This window comes from Scyliorhinus torazame, chromosome 10 (genome assembly GCF_047496885.1).
Source record: "Scyliorhinus torazame isolate Kashiwa2021f chromosome 10, sScyTor2.1, whole genome shotgun sequence".
NCBI lineage: Eukaryota > Metazoa > Chordata > Chondrichthyes > Carcharhiniformes > Scyliorhinidae > Scyliorhinus > Scyliorhinus torazame.
Genome location: NC_092716.1, coordinates 223,935,672 through 223,951,739, shown reverse-complemented (window position 1 = coordinate 223,951,739; position 16,068 = coordinate 223,935,672). Strand labels below are relative to the sequence as shown.

The 16,068-nt window shown below is 41.1% G+C and overlaps 1 protein-coding gene across 16 annotated transcripts in view; it reads left to right on the top strand.

Annotated features, from left to right (window-relative positions):
• Positions 1–16,068, top strand: part of stk33 (serine/threonine kinase 33) — a 244,685-nt gene that overhangs the window by 163,484 nt on the left and 65,133 nt on the right. The gene's annotated exons all lie outside the window — the stretch shown is intronic.

Below are 16,068 nucleotides of genomic sequence, written 5' to 3'. Positions count from 1 at the left end.
ATTGGATAGGTTGGGATTATTTTCCTCAGAACAATGAAGGCTTGAGGAGTGAATTGATTGGGGTGTACAAAATTATGAGGGGAAGTGATAGAGTGGACAAGGTAAAATTATTTTCCTTGGCTGAGAATTCTAGAACCAGAAGACATAGGAGAGGGGACATGAGGAAGAATTTCTTTACGTAGAGCAGTGTTTTGCAAACTTTTTTTCCTGGGACCCATTTTTACCAACTGGCCAACCTACGGGACTCACGCTGGCCGACCTTCGTGACCCACGCCGGCCGACCTTCGCGACCCACCTTGTTTAGCACAGTGGGTTAAATAGCTAGCTTGTAAAGCAGACCAAGGCCAGCAGCACGGGTTCAATTCCCGTATTAGCCTCCCCGAACAGGCGCCGGAATGTGGCGACTAGGGGCTTTTCACAGTAACTTCATTTGAAGCCTACTTGTGACAAGCGATTTTCATTTCATTCATTTCTCTCACCTTGTTTGTTGCTGACAAAATGGAGGAATCACAATCGCGCCCAAAGCATGTGATGTCGACACTCGGGGGTTGTGGCCTGCTCTCTGCCTCCCTCAGGCAGGAAGATTACATAGGATTTTTAATAAAATCTTCTCGTCTCTGATTGTGCAAATTCACGGACTTCAGCCGGCTTTTATATTCAATTTTTATTTATTTTTTGTAAATTGTTACAATGTTGTTGCACGGCACGTTTAATCAAAGAGACCAAAGCCCATGTCATTGTCAGACTCTTCACATTCTTCCTGTTTCTTCTCTTCCTTTTTTCTCTTCAGCAGCAACAGGGGCAGCGGTGGAACCAACTGCTGCAGCAGTTGGGGCACTGCTACCAGCACCAAAGTTGCAGATCAGACTATTGACGTCAATATTAGCCAATGCCTTGGCAAACAGACTAGGCCAGAAAGGCTTAATGTTCACACCAGCTGTTTTAATCAGGGCATTGAGCTTGTCTTCGGTGACGGTTGTGATGTGGTACGAATTAAGTAATGGCATGATGGGAAAACTGGTCAATGGGAAGACTGATCAAAAGGTTTGATACAATACCAGAAAGACTGAAACTACTCATTCCAGCTCCCCAGGCCCAGGTAAAGAATGCTGCCCTAACCATTTTCAGACTAGTATGACTGTAGGCCAATTCTGCATAACTTGAAGTCTGAAAAGATCAGCGAAGGTCGAGCCATTCCAAAACACCGGACCTCGGCAACTCCTGATAAAACTAACTCGTCATAACCCAGGGCCGTAGGAATTTAAAACAAAGATAAGTTCAGGAAGAAACAAGTCTATTCTGACCTTTCAATGTTCATTCCGAGGACTAAATAATGGTATGAGTGATATGACCAAACATGGTCTGGTCTTTGCTTCCGTTTGTATTTCCGATCAAACTCCTGACCATACTGTTGTCACATAATCTTGATAAAGATAATGTATAAATATTGATCTAATTCTCCGTGAAAAGCACGGAACTTGTGAAAGACTTAGCAGTTTTGTTGACTGCCCTCTTACTTCAAGTTTCAACCATTCCTGCATGCAGTTATTTTTGACAATAAAGCTTGTTATTCTGTCTTAACGAGTGTGTTGAATTTTTCTACCACAGAAGCGAAAATATTGACTATGACACGGTGACCTCATCGTCGTGCAGGTTGATCGCGCTGTAGATATAGGCGAGTTCCGAGGTGGAGGCCATTGTGCTGGATCTCTGCGGGTGGGTCCGATGATGTTAGTTGCCGGGGGGAAACACGGCCTTAGCTTCATTTAGAAGAACCGAGCACTTCCGAACCGGGCGGAGCGAGCAGCAGCTGGCCTTTAACTATGCCGGCTGCGAGCGGCCTTTTGACCATATAAATAAAATGCGGTTGCACTGTGCATGCGTGCCCACTCATCTGTGCACATGCGCAGAACTCTGATGAGCGGGCACGCACGCGCAGTGCGGCCGTATTTTTTTTATATGGTGAAAAGGCCGCTCGCATCCGGCATAGTTAAAAGCCGGCTGATGCGCACGAATTTGCGGAATCGGGAGAGCCGCGACGGACGGCTCCGCGACCCTCCCGACACACGCCCACGACCCACCCGCGGGTCATGCCCCCGACTTTGAAGATCACTGACATAGGGGGTAGTGGGTGTTTGGAATTCGCTGGCTACGTTGGTGGTGGAGGCAGAGACCCTAAACTCTTTTAAAGCGTACCTGTATCTGCATCTTAAGTGCTGTTAGCTACAGGGCTGTGGGCCAGGTGCAGGAAAGTGGGATTAGAAATGGCACCTGGGTACCCTTGGGCTGACATGGAGAAGATGGGCTGAATGATCTCCTGCTGTGCTGTAACTTTTCTATGGCTCTATCACAGCTGAAGCAATAAGAATCAATACTTTTCACAGGGAGCTAATAGCTGCTTGTGACTATGGTTTTTGTTATCTTTTAGCTCATAGTTAGAACTGAAGCAGGAATGAGATATGGGAGGTTAAAAGTTTAAGTAATTGTATAGTGTAAGTATTGAATCAACTGCTGATAATTAAACTTCACTTCAAATGTTTTAATTGTAACTAAAGTTCCAGTGATTTAAAAAGAAAAGCTACTAAATTTGTCTTGGAATCTCATTCTCATTTCTTTGTGGTGCATCTATTGGATCAGAAAGTCAAACTGTAGGCCTTACTCATTTGAACATGGATTTGTGTACCTTTTATGTCACAACACGTCTCAGTGCTTAGCTGGTTTAAAATTTTTTAAGATTGAGTAATGAACGTAGTTACTTGATTTCAAAAAAGATAATTTATTCCGATATCTGCTATGATCATGCTGGACCACCTGGGAATTTAATGTCCAAATATTAGTAGGTTTGCTAAAAATAATTTACGGGATCTTTTCATTGATGTCTTCAAAATCTAGAGCCTTTTTTTTGTTTGTTTGAACATTTTACAACTCCCTTTGCTTTCAAACATAGGTTTTATTGTAGTTGGACTAATACTTCAGCAAGAATCACTTTTTAAATTATTTCTGCCAATCTCCCTCCAATGTCTTCTCCATGTGGATCTAAGTAATTGCAGCCAATTATATAACAAAAATTGGATTCTGTTTAGTGACTTATTAAGTTTAAACGCAGCCAGCCTTTCTAATATCCCGTCTGTGCCAATTTTTAGCCCATCCAGTGTTTCAACCACCTCCTTTTTTCACTGACATTAACAGCATCTTCTTCCTTGTGGGGATCGGAATTACATAAAAGCATCCAGCTCAGCAGTCAGGACTGCCCTCTTCATTACCCCTTGCTTTCCAGCCATCTTAGTTGCAAAAAGGAAATGGGCATCAAATGAAGATGAAAAAGTAAAGAGAAACAGGAAATAAGATGGTGGTAAACAAGATGAAACCAAACTAGTAAAAAGTAGGAGATGATGGAATGAGAGGAAGTGTGACGACTATTATTGTATGCTAAAAAAGACGATTAGCAAATCCAAGTTGGTGCGCCAGTGAGTAGCTTTGGAACTGACTTGGTGTTACTCAAAGTGGGCACTGATGTAGTATCAAAGAATGATAGAATGGCACCAGCACAGAAAGAGATCATTCGGCCAATTGTGTCTACGCTACGTCTCTGCAAGAGCAATGCATCTGGTTCCATTCCCTTGCCTTTACCCCATAGCCCTGCAAATTTGTTGTCTTCAGATAATTATAATAATCTTAATTGTCACAAGTAGGCTTACATTTACACTGCAATGAAGTTACTGTGAAAAGACCCTAGTTGCTACATTCAGGCGCCTGCTCGGGTACACAAAGGGAGAATTCAGAATATTCAATTCACCTAACAGCACGTTTTTCGGGACTTCAATACCCTTTGAAAAACCACAATTGAATCCGTCTCCACCACACTCTCAGCAAGTGCATTCCAGATCCTAACTACTCGCTGCATAAAAATGTTTTTCCTTATGTCATCTTTGGTACTTTTGCCATTCATCTTAAATCAGTTTCCTCTGGTTCTTGATGTTCCGCCAATGGGAATTTTCTCCCTATCCATTCTGTTTCGACCCCTCATGATTTTGACACCTTTATCAAATCTAATTGCAAGCAGATGAATAGCCTTAGTTTCTCCATTCTATCCATGTAATTAAAGTCCCTCAACCTAAAACCATTCTTGTAAATCTTTTTTGTACCCACTATAATGCCCTTCACATCTCTCCACAGTTCACAATGCTTCCAAGTTTTGCTTCATCTGCAAAGTTTGAAATTGTGTCCTGCACACCCAAGTCAAAGTTATTAAGAAAAAAGCAGTGATCCTAACACCTGACTCCTGTGGAACCCCACTATATATCTTCCTCCAGTCCTAACCGTTTATCAATACACCGCTGACTTTTAAAGCAGACCAAGGCAGGCCAGCAGCACGGTTCAATTCCCGTACCAGCCTCCCCGAACAGACGCCGGAATGTGACGACCAGGGGTTTTTCACAGTAACTTCATTGAAGCCTACTCGTGACAATAAGCAATTTTCATTTCATTTCATTTTTGTCACTTAGCCAACTCTGTATCCATGCTGCCACTGATCCTTTTATTCTAATTTTAGCATTTACTTTGCTATCACCTTTTTTTGAAAAAGGGTATAATACTTGCAATTCTCCAGTCCTAAGTAAATTGGAATAGAACTCATCTCAGATTGGTTCACCCCAAAAAATAACAGTAAGTCAGTGTGGATCTCTGTGTCTATTTGTATACCTGTAGCACTATACCATATACCAAATAACAGAGATTCAAGACTGGCTTCTTGGGTTCAAAGCAATTTGCAACCTTTATTTTGTCAGCTTCTAGAGTCTATTGGTAAGCTTCAGTTTTCAAGTACAAAATTTAGGAAGGTCCGACTAGCCCTGCAGTAAGCTAGTCAGATGTATCGATTTTTTTGTCCTTGGCAAATACAGATAAGTTGAATTGAATTCAAAATACAATTATTCTTCATGGTAATTCAGCTCTGAATCAAAATGTACAATACAGAAACGAAACAAAAGAAAATGGCAGTTTGCAAAGCTAGCAATGGGATTCAGAAATTGGGTAAGAATAGAAAAAGAAGTGAAGACTCATCCCGACAACTGAACTCTTTAAAGCTTTAAAGTTCTCTCCCCTTTTTGGCTGTGATTGGGTTTAAATAATTTGTAATTCATTCAATTCGAGCAAATGTCTGTCTGTCAAATTAAGAGATAAATGATTTCTGTATTTTTCCATAGCGAAACACATTTCCCACAAGAAATTATCACTGTGAGCTGACCAGCCGTTACCATCGAAACGGAACTGGGATGCCATCCAAGTTCTTTGTGAGATAAAGGATCTTTTCGCAGCATGACCTTGCGCAGACTCTAGCAGTCTGCAAAAACAACTTACAAATGTGCTTATCTGATCTATTCCCAAGCAGTCAGTTTTCCTTACTGTCATGGTTAATATATGACTTTAAATTTTAGTTAATATGATTTCTTTAAATCATTTCTTCCTTTAACCCTTTTTACCCTATAATAAAAGGTTGGTTTCTATCAGTCCCCCTTTTGATTCTTCAAAAGGTTGGTAAGCTGGATCAAATAACACATAGAAATTAAGGAATGCGATAGGATAGAAATAAGCGCAGAGAGGAACTCATTCACATTGTCTTTAATGGTTCACTTGTTTGAGAACAGCCTTCAACAATGGAGCGGGCAAAGCTTTGCGTTACAAGTATTCTTATTCAATAAAGAATGATTATATAGTACAATAACAATTCATTAATAATTGAAGGTGATTATATGATTCAGTAATAATTGGTTAACAATGAAATAATAATGCAGTAAATAACAGTTCCATAGTAACAGCCTAGTTCAATGTCATAGGCTGATGGTGCAGTTGGATTACTATGAACCACTTGGATTGGTGGGGCATTATGGGTAGCCATGCATTGGTCAGCGCATTTGATCAGATGTACGTGCAACACTCTGCACCAATCAGGGCAGAGGTGCCACCTTTTTCGGCTAGCAAATAGTCAAGTGCCATCCGATTCTGCAAAGCCACAGTTCGAGTAGATAACATTTCGACAGAAACTTTATCTAGGGCAGTAGCGGTATAATTAGCTCCCTTTCCTATGATGGTTGTTATTTTATCCAATTCGTTGGCTACTTTTGCATCCCAATAAAAAGGAATAAGTTTGGCAAGGAATCTATCTCGTGCAGTGAGGGCACGCTTATTTCTTTGAACTGGTAGTCTTGATAGAGAAGGAAGATGACGGATAGCAGGCATTACATATCCTAAATGACAAGACCCTGACCAAAGTTTTGGAAGCCAGGCATATGCTTTGTTGTCACAGATAAAATAAGTTCCGTTATAAGAAGTGAAATGGACAATTTCCTCGAAGAACCATCAATCTGAAAATGTATTATTACCAGTGAGATTCTGTCGGCCTGTTAATAATGAGGAGTCAATAACACTCAATTGATGGATCTCTGTACTTAGAGACGTATATTTTTTAGAACAGATCAATATGCCTGCAGAAATGGTTAATTTCCCTACAGAAACAAAAGGGGCGGAGAGTGGGCGGAGAACTTGATCAATGGCCACTAAAGCGAGGTTGTAGTCCAACTGAAGGCTTTAATAAGCTAGATGTTTCCCCCAGCAGCTCAGGTACAGAAAGAAAGCTGGTGGGGCGGCACGGGCTTTTATACCCCGCCTTGCAGGGCGGAGCTACCTAACAGCTTGACCAATAGGAAACATACAATATCTACCAATGGTGTTCAAGCATTACCAGGTACCGTAATACCTCTACATAGACTACCACACTACTTAACCAGTGTTTGAAAGAAATACTTTGTGAAATGAGTTGGTAACTGACTCAACATTTTTTATCACCCAAATGGACTGGGGAGTTAAAATTGGATTGCTGCCAAACTAGTCTTATCTTTGTTTTGGAACAGACTGACCTAAACATATGTTGCTTACTTTCAAACCTCTCTCTTGGATCCTAGCGGTTTGAATTTTAAAAAAAATCAGAGTTTCACATTGCATGAAGTTTAATTTCCTATCCAAACTAATTTTAAACATTTTTTTAGAACTAAACACAATAACTGTTGCTAACTCGCCAGTACAAGAGAAGGGAGAATATATGACTTAATGTTTAGGGCAGCAAAGGGAAGTGGTTTCTTGTCAGTTTGTTTCAACAAAAGGCTGCTTTGAAATCATGGTGTTTTACTGTGTTAGTGGCTTCAGGTTTTGGGGGGGGGGGGGGGGGGGGGGGTGCCCAGGATCTGCGAAATTGGATGATTGGTTGCCTCCATTGTCTCATCCTATTTCTTCAGGTGGACAGAGTTCAATGAATCTTCTAAAGGTTTTGTTGTTTTCAGATCACTGTTCTTCTCATACACATTAAAGATTGCTTATGATTACAGCTGCCAGCAAGGTGTAAATCTTGCTGTCGCTGCAGGGAATATATTGCAGGCTTTAGAGGTATCCGATTAGAGTAATACAAGTGCGGATCTGGTTTTAGATTCTGCAGGAAGGCTGCCTTAATGCTACTACAAAATGGCAAGAACCTGGTCATAGCAACCAATTCAGGCTGAAATGTGATTGTTTCAGTGAGATGAAAATAATATAGCTGGTGACGAACTCTGAGTCTTTTTCATTGTTGTCTATCTGCTATGTAACCCCAACTAGCCACTTTTTGCTCAGTCAGATGGACGACTATAGACACAACCAAGACCTGTATTTTCTGATGAAAGATTGTATGCAGCCCTTGCAAGGTTCTCTGCAGACTTCACAAACAGTGCTTAGAAACTACTTGCATCCACTATTCTGCACACTGACTTTGGAGGTCTGAATGAATGAACACCAAAGGTCTGCTGTGATTTCTGCTAAATGAATTGCGTTGCACAACCTCAAATGGTGATGATAGTGCACCACACCAACTGTGGGATTGCTTTTGATGTCTTCCTGTAGCTGTTTGAAGCACATTCCTCACAATAAAGCCTGGACTCACCTCTACAAACGTGGAGCTGCTGACTTGATAAAACATCACTAATGCAAATTTACAGCATTACCCCTTCTCCGTAACCCAAAACTGACAAAATAACTGGACAGACATTCAGAAAGAGATCTTTCTAAATATCTAACAAAGCTTCACCACTATAACTGCATATTGCACAGAAGTAATAACAAGGCTCTCATAATCTCAAAATGTAAAAGCTGCTAGCAGAGATTGCATTTATCTTAAGAATTTGGGGCCAAAGGGATTAGTCTGGTTGGCAGATCTAATCACTGCTGTACATTTGATAAGATGATTCCAAAACTCACAAGAGATGATAGTCCTTCCCTATGTCAAACATAGGGGAGGCAGTGGCGTAGTGGTATTGTCACTGGACTAATAATCCAGAGACCCAGGGAAATGCTCTGGGCACCTGGGTTGAAATCCCATCAGGGCAGGTGATGAAACTTGAGTTCAATAAAAATCTGGAATTAGAAGTCTAATGATCAGGAAATCATTGTTCATTGTTGTAAAAAAAACAATCTGGTTCACTAATGTACTTCAGGGAACGATATCTGTCATCCTTGCCTGGTCTGGCCTACATGTGACTCCAGATCCACAGCAATGTGGTTGACTCTGAAATGCCCTCAAGGTTGGGCAATAAATGCTGACCCAACCAGCTAAGCCCACATCCCATGAATAAATAAGGAAAAAACACAAGAAACCAGCAGATGATGCTACGAGACATTGTTCAATTTCACTGTGCATCACATTGGTAAGAGAGTGAGAGAAATGCGAGAAGAGAGAGAGAGAGAGAAGAGAGAGAGAGAGAGAAGAGTGATGGTCAGAAGACAAAACTGGGAGAAAAATAGTCACCTGAAAGTTTGAAGATCAGATCTAAATAAATGAAAGCACAAGGAACTTTTGGGTAAGGGTTATTGGTAGCATAGTTGTGGGCTAGTTGTGACTTCTTTCACTCTAGTTGTTACTGGTTATTCTTAATTTTGCACAATTTTTATTAGGTTTTTGGTTTTATAATATAGCTCAAAGCAACCTTAATTAGAGTTTGCTGTGATTCACATTCACCTCATGCCTGCAAGCTCTGACACAAGAATGCACAGGTTCCTCTCTGTGAGCTATTGAGGGAATGGTCTCTGAATTGAATACAGACCTTTAAAATATTGCTGTTGACAGGCAATTTCTCAAACGTCAATGTGCCCCAATTTGGAACTTGTTAAATAATTATGAAGGTTGGAAAGTTGCTATAATGTGGACAGTAAGGAGAAAAATCACTGAACTCTGCAGTGTGGAAAAATATATTTTGGAATACCTTCATGATTTAGAAAACAGGTGTAGGAGAAATAATGCCTCAACTCTTGTGGACTGGAGGAGGGCCAGACGTGATTCCACGATATTGTTAATTTACTTGCTCTTCTCAGGACTGATTTATTTTAATTTTCTACCAAGTACTGCTTAACTATTGGCAAACTTGACATTTTGTTTGGCACAGAGCTGGGATTCCGACACCTAATTCTCTCCAGCACAAAGTCCACATACTTCCAACTCCATATCTTTGCCTGTCGACATCCTTGCTGTAGCTTGTTTGCTGCTGAAATCCGCCGCCAGGCTTTTTCCAGAGTCAATTATTCCAATGCATTCCTAGCCAGTTGCCCATCTTCCACTCTCTATAAACTTGTGCGTATCCAAAACACTGCTGCCTGTATCCTAGTCTGCACCAAGGTCCATTTACACATCATCCTCATACCTGTTGATCTACATTGGCTTGTAGTTCCCCCATGTCTCAATTTTTCAGATCTCTGCTTTGCCCTTCTCCCTATTGCTGTAAGCTTCTTCATCCTTCCTATGCTGTGTTCCTCCGATTCTGACCTCTTGTGAATCCCTCATTACCTATTCCCCTGCTGATGGTTGCTGTGCTGTTAACCATCAGTGCGCAAGCTTGGGAATTCCCTTAATTAATCTCTCTGCTCCCACCTTTCTCCTCTTGTTCAAGATCCTCTTTAAAGCCTACTCTTTTGAACAAGCTTTTAAATACCCATCCTAATTTTTTCTTCTTTGACTTGGAGTCAATGAGTGTCAGATTAATGTGCCTTGGGCTGTTTCACTTTGTAAAAAATGCTATATAAATCGAAAAGTTATTGTTCGTAACTCAGCAAGTCATATCCAAATAACAAGAACAGTACAGCACACATATAGGCCCTTTTGCACTCCAAGCCTGTGCCGCTCATTGTAGCTGTCTTAACTCAATCCCCTAAACCAACTGCAGAGGATTTCCTTCGGTCCACCATGGGTGAGTTGCATTTATTAAGATCAAAGAGGAAATCCTCTATTCGGTCTATGCTTATCCTGGAATCATCTGGCAGGAACATCACATTTCTTTTATCTGCTTTTCTGGAGGCATTAACCATTTAAAGAACATACAAAATAAGACCATATGGCCTCCTTCCTGGTCCATTATTCAATAAGATCGGCTAATCTGTTTATGTTTTGAGTTCCACATTCCCATCTATCCCTGATCGCATTTGATTCACTTGCCTCACAAGAATCTATCTCTCACTGCCTTAAAACTCTTTAATGACCCCTTCCACTGCCTTCTGAGGCAGAGTTTCAAACTCATACACCTCTCTGAGAGAACAAAATTCTCTTCATCTCTGTCCTGTAAGAGTGACCCCTAATTTTAGAACAATGCCTCATAGTTCTGGAATCATCCACGAGGGAACATGCATTCCACATCCGACTTGTCAAGACCACTCAGGAACTTACATACTTGAATCAAGTCACCCCTCACTCTTCTAAACTCCAATGGCAATATGGCCAGCCTGTCCAACCTATCTGAATAAGACAACCCGCTCAATCTGGGTATCAGTAAACCTGCTCTGAAGGTGGATAGGTACTTGGTAAGCAAGGGCTGTAGGTTAACAGGATACAGATTTGAGGTCAATCATGACCTTATTAACACCAATGCATCTACTATAGGGCCGTATGGTAGCACAGTGGTTAGCACTGTTGCTTCACAGGTCCAGGGTCCTAGGTTCGATTCCCGGCTTGGGTCACTCTCTGTGCGGAGTCTGCATGTTCTCCTTTTGTCTGCGTGGGTTTCCTCCGGGTGCTCCGGTTTCCTCCCACAGCCCAAAGCTGTGCAGATTAGGTGAATTGGCCATGCTAAATTGCCCTTAGTGTCCAAAAAATGTTAGCTGGGTTTACTGGGTTTTGGACATAGGGTGGAGATGTGGGTTTAAGTAGGGTGCTCTTTCCAAGGGCTGGTGCATACTTAATGGGCCAAATGGCCTCTTTCTGCACTGTAAATTCTATGATCGATGCCACTTCATTAGTCTTTTAAGACCCTAGGTTGAAGTCCATCAGGATTTGGAGACTGGTCAGCCCACAACTCCATCAGTTTGCTCAGTACAACTTCCCTAGTGAAGACCGAAGCAACATATTTGGTCATTTCTTCTGCCATCTCCTTATTTTCTATTAACTCCCCATTCGCAGTCTTTAGAGACCAACACTCACTTTACTTATTATTTTCCCTAATAGCTGGAGAAACTCTTGCTATCCATCTGTACATTGCTAGCTAACTTGCTCTCATACTCTAATTTATTTTTCCTGATTAACCTTTTAGTCGTTCTCTTCTGTTCTTTATATTCTGACCAATCATCTGATCTGCCACTCACCTTTGCGCAGTTATGTGCTTTTTCCTTACATTTGATGATATCACTAATTTCTTCAGTTAACCACCAATGGTGGGTGCTCCCTTAGAATTTTTCTTTATAGAAGGAATATAATTATTCTGAGCATTTTGAAATATCCTCTTAAATGTCTGGCACTGCTTCTCCAGTGATCTTTCTCCTGGTCAAGTAACACAGTTCACTTGTGCTAGCTCAACTTTCATGTCCACATAGTTGCCCTCATTTAAATTTAAAAGATCCACTCTTCTCCCTTTCAAGCTGGTTGTAAAATTCAGTTATATTGTGGTCACTGCCACTTCTCCCACTGCAAGTTCCTCTGCAGCCTTGTAGAAGAATTGGTTAATTAAGGGAAATGTAACCGCATGGATTGAGAGATTGTTGGACAGTGTTCGAATTATCTTTTGGCACTGTACCTTTCATTTGAGATAAAATGAAGGGGGCCAGCAACTTTTCCAAAAGTATGTCTGACAACAAGCCTGGGTGATGGGGCTGTGAAAAGATTAAAGGAAGGCCCAGATTGTTTTATTTGGATGTTCACAATGGGAGACAATGACAGCAGCATCTGTTTTTTACAGTGGTCAAACTGCTCGTCTCCAAAGTCCTCGGAAGTTGTTGAAAATATCAGAATATAAACAGTCCATTTGATTCCAATACAGAATCGTGTTGCGGGTCTAGTGAATAGCTAATCGACAATACTACCTGGCTGCAAGGCTCATGTGATTCACTTTGCCATAGTGATGGACTTTGAGAGAGGAATGGTGCAGAGCAAGCCATTGTGACATCTATCGGGTTATAGGATTTCCTAAAATACAACTGAATATCAAAGACAGATTGGGTAGTCTGCCAGGACCCCGGGAGAGAGAGACAAAAAGAACAACGAGATGCCAAAAGTTGCTTTGGGTCACCATGTAAGAATACAGGTATGAACTGACGCTTTGACTGGAAGACCAAATTAATAAAGATTTGAAATGAGACTGGAAGATTCACGCAGCCTATACTGAAGGAAGAATCTCCAGGAAAAATACCACCCATGGAAGATGGTCCTTGGGTGAAAAGTTACCCGGCTTGGAAAAGAAAGGATTGGAAGTAAACCCTCAGCAGCTAAGCATCACTTAGGGACTGGTTCTAGGAAAATTAAATGATTACTTAAGAGGAAGTTTAGAGGAAAGTGTGAATTGGGTTGTTCAGTTGTGTTAAAAGTAAAAGTTCTGTTATAATTATAAGTTGCTATAAAAATAGCATATACTCATAGTGCTTTTAGTTTGATTATTATTCTAAGTCTTAAAAAGTGAGATCTTATGCTTTCCTTTCATCTATCAACTGGACATTTGAATTTATTTTTTTAAAGTTATTAGTCTCTACAGGGATAATAACAATGGCTTAAAAGGAAGTGAAAAGTTTTACAATATTTGTAGCAGGATTTTATCTATCCCTTAGATGAGATGCTAAACTGAGGTGCTGTCTGTCATCTCTGGTTCCTTTGGAATTTAAAGATCCCACGGCACAATCCAAATGAGAAGTGAGTTCTTCAGGTATTTTGATTTGCAGTCATTTCTCTCAACTTGTAAAAGTAAAAACAGGTCACCTCATCATTCATTTCATTGCTGTTTGGAGGATATTGCTATCTGCAAAATAGCTGCTCTGTTTACATGCATAACAACAGTCATTGCACTTCCAAGTAATTAGTTGCATGTGACCCACTCTTTTTCCAAAAGGATATTAGTCAGTTTTTGTGACAGTCTGATGGATACATAGTCACACTACTAATGCTAGCTTTTACTTTCAGCTTTTAATTTGTTTAGCATGGATATCAAAACAAATTGCAGACATGTAGAATTTGCATGTGACATTAAATGGTAGAGTAGTAGAAAGAGGTTGCGGAAAACATCAGTTATGTAGTTGGTGAGACAAATGACAAACTGAAATGTGTCATAACCCTCAGGAGGACCACGGGGAAACCATTGTCGATTTCCATGTGGGACCCATGGATTATGAGCTTCCCAGGTAGGGGGCAGAGGCCACCCACCTGGAGTTTGTTAGACTTGCATCTAAAGCCGGCCCAAACAGGACCCAGTGCTGTTGGTTATCCCAACAGGGACTGGATTAGGAGAGAGTTACTGCGGTGGGCAGAGTATTGTACGTAGTTCAATAAAGCCTTGTTCCACTACCGCTGGCTTCCTCAAATTACTAAAGACTGGCAAGCGTAAATCATTACAAATTGATGCAGCAAAATGTGTGACATAAATTTGCAATGATTTAAATGGAATTGTTGTTTGGTAGAACAGAACTGAGTATTGCTGAAAAAAATAGATTTTTTTTGGCGAAGCTTTTCATCTTGCGCTCAGAAAATTTGCAAGAATGCAGTCAGAGAAATCGCCAAACTTATACTGTGTGAGAAGATAGTGCTGATTGGTTGGCAAATGGACTCTTGTAGAGGTGTTGCCATGAAGAAAGCACCAGTTGGTGGTGACTGACAGTTAATTGCCAAGCATTAATTGAAATTCAAACCTGGCAGCTTGACTCTGATTGGTCAAGGAATGAACCAGTGAGTGGTTGTCACTTATTTTGTTCAGCTGAAACAGGCGCAATGCGTGTGTACATGTTTTTTCTGGCTGCAAAGAACTGGGCCCTGTGTGTTAATATGTGTAGCTTCCAGTACACTCATTGCAAGCCTTACTGACCATCTTAAATTGGTTGTCAGCATAATTCTTAGCACAGTGAGGATTATTTAGCAAATGTTGTCCAATCTAGGAATCACATCTAATGTTAGACACTGTGTTTTAGGTTCTATAAGCACGGTATGATTGGGTGCGATCTGTACCTTGCTTGTTGCAAACAGCCATGAAGAGAGGCTGGATAAGCTCGGGTTGTTTTCTTTCGAGTAGAGGAGGCTGAGAAGGGGACCTGATTGAGATGTATAAGATTATGAGGAGCATGGATAGGATAGGGAGAAGGCAGCTGTTCCCCTTAGTTGAAGGGTCAGGAACAAGGGAGCATACTTTTAAATTGAAGGGCAGGAGGCTTAGAGGGGATTTGAGGAAAACATTTTCCACCTGGGAGGTGGTGAGAATCCGGAATGCCTTTGAGGGTAGCTGAGGCAAGAAACCCCACAGTCTTTAAAAATTACTTGGATGAGCACTTAAAATGTCATAACATTCAGGTTTTGGGCAAAGTGCTGGGAAGTGGAATTAGTGTAGTTTAGAGCTATTTTTTCTGTTGGTGCAGAATTGATGGGCCAAAGGGCCCTTTCTGTACTGTGATTCTATGACGTTGTTTGATGCGATCTGCCAGTCTCTGGGACTTGCACCCTATGTACCTGGAATCACACTGGCACAGAAATTCATACACTACATTACCTATTTGTGTGATGGGTAGAGCTTCCTTTTGACTTGACATCAGCATCCTTTTAGTAGCGAATCACCACGTGTGTCAAGGAAAGGGAGTTCATTTGACTGCTCCATTTCAAAGGTGAATTTGAGCACAGAATGGAGTTCATTAATATATGTAAGGAAATTATGACATGCAGCTGCAGATTTAAATATACCAGACGTATCATCCAAATTTCGGAAATATGCAAAGGGTAAGAGGTTAGTTGTCAGTCCATCAAAGACATGTATACCATGGAGCCCAACAAAGATGTGTGCGAGAACTCAGTCTGGAGGAGATCCCATGACAATGTCACCTACTTGGGAAAATATAGTGCCATTAAAACTGAACTCAATTGCGTGAGCTGCTGAGTTAATAAATTTGAATTCACACAACTGTGGCAGGTCTAGATCACCATGATATAGTGCTGTAATGCAAATATCGATGGTTTCCTTAAGTGGAACATTGGAGAATAGGCTAGCAAAGTTGAATGAGCACATAGACACGGCATTACTATCGATTGTCAAGTCTTCTATGGTGTCCGAAAATGTGTAGGAATCCTTCACTGTGTATGTGGAAAACGTACTCAAGATCGGTTGTGAAAATTCGCCCAACCATTTGGCACAATTCATGTTGTACAGAACTCGTCATAGCGAAGCTAGGGTGTAAAGGGACATCATATTGATGTGTCTTGGGCAGACCATTCATATGTGGACACAGTGAGATGTGAGGAAGAACCCCGTCATATATATTGTGGAGCAGTTCATCGCTCTTGCACAGTGTTTCTTTTAGCTTAATTTCAAGCAAGGTAGTCTGGTCAGGTTGAGTGGCAGGTCCAATGAGTATGAATTTAGACCCGTCATTAAAAATGGCTTGCATTTTGTTAATTTAGTGAAACTTCTTAAGGATAACTATACCCATGCTGAATCATTGAAAGGCATGCTCTCAATAATTTAGCACCTCGCTGATTCAATGATTCAGGAATAGTGGATGCTGGTTTGTGGCAGGGTGGGTGGGAGTCGGGGAGTTCGAACTCAACTGCTG